Below are 1,224 nucleotides of genomic sequence, written 5' to 3'. Positions count from 1 at the left end.
AAAAAAAAAAAAAAAAAAAAAAAAAAAATATATATATATATATATATGACTAAAGACTTTCTCATCATTAGCAGATCTATGTAAAAAACAAATAATAAATGTTTAAATACACCTTTCAAGTAGAAGGATAAAAACACAATATAGAAGATATAGAAATCTGTACAAAGGAATGAAAAATATGTGGGAAATATATTAGATTTTCTTGCTTTCGCTCTTTCTTTTTTAATCTCTTTGACAACTGACTCTGAAGTAAAAATAATGAAAGTGTACTGTGGCTCTTATACAGATAAAATATGTTGACGTAAAGTATGTGAAAAAATGTGACAAAGGCTGAAATGGGGAATTGTCAATATACTATAATTACTGTAATACTGTATGTGAGGTGGTAAAATGTCACTCAAAAGTAGACTGTGGTAAAGTAAAGATGTATTGTGTAAGCCCTATTAGTAGGTAGATGGATAAACAAGTAGTGGTATAGCCATACAATGGACTATTACTCAGAAATTTAAAGAAAAGAACTACTGATATTCAGAATAACATTTAATGCATCTTAAAATAATTCCATTAAGTGAACGAAGCTACACAAAGAAAACATACTAATTTCATTCATATACAGTTCTAAGAGAGTGCAAACCATCCCACAGCAAAGCAGGTCAATAGCTGTCTGGGAAAGTATGTAGGGGTTGTCTATGTGAGCAACTGGAAGAAAAAAGGAAAGAGGGGTTCTAAAGGACCCCGAGGGAACTATGGAGGTAATGAATGTAATCATTGTCTTGATTGTGGTGGTGGTTTCAAGGGTTATACATCTCTCATCATCTATCAAGTGGTAGCTTTAAAGTAGGTACAATCTAAAGTGTATCAATAATGTCTCAAAAAATATGTGGAAAGCCAAAAAACAAACAAAAAAAACACCAAACAACCAAAGCTCAGTTCTTCCTTCCATATTTTTTTCTAGCTTGCCATATTATCTTTTTACCAAGCATAGCCTAGAACAAATTGTCCTGAATGTACTTAGTATACATAAATATATATACACACACATAATACATAATACATATATTAAATTATATTTCATATATAATGTATAAGCATATAAAATATTTATGTAATATATACATATACATATAAAACACATTTTATATAATATATACATATATACATATAATTATATATTATGGAATATAGAATACAGATTATATGCACCATAGGTGCATCTATGATGTT

This window comes from Enhydra lutris, unplaced genomic scaffold, assembly GCF_002288905.1.
Source record: "Enhydra lutris kenyoni isolate GAN:26980312 unplaced genomic scaffold, ASM228890v2 scaffoldscaffold12, whole genome shotgun sequence".
In the NCBI taxonomy this organism is placed as follows: domain Eukaryota; kingdom Metazoa; phylum Chordata; class Mammalia; order Carnivora; family Mustelidae; genus Enhydra; species Enhydra lutris.
The sequence above is the reverse complement of the archived record's forward strand: the minus strand, read 5'-3'. Positions refer to the sequence as shown.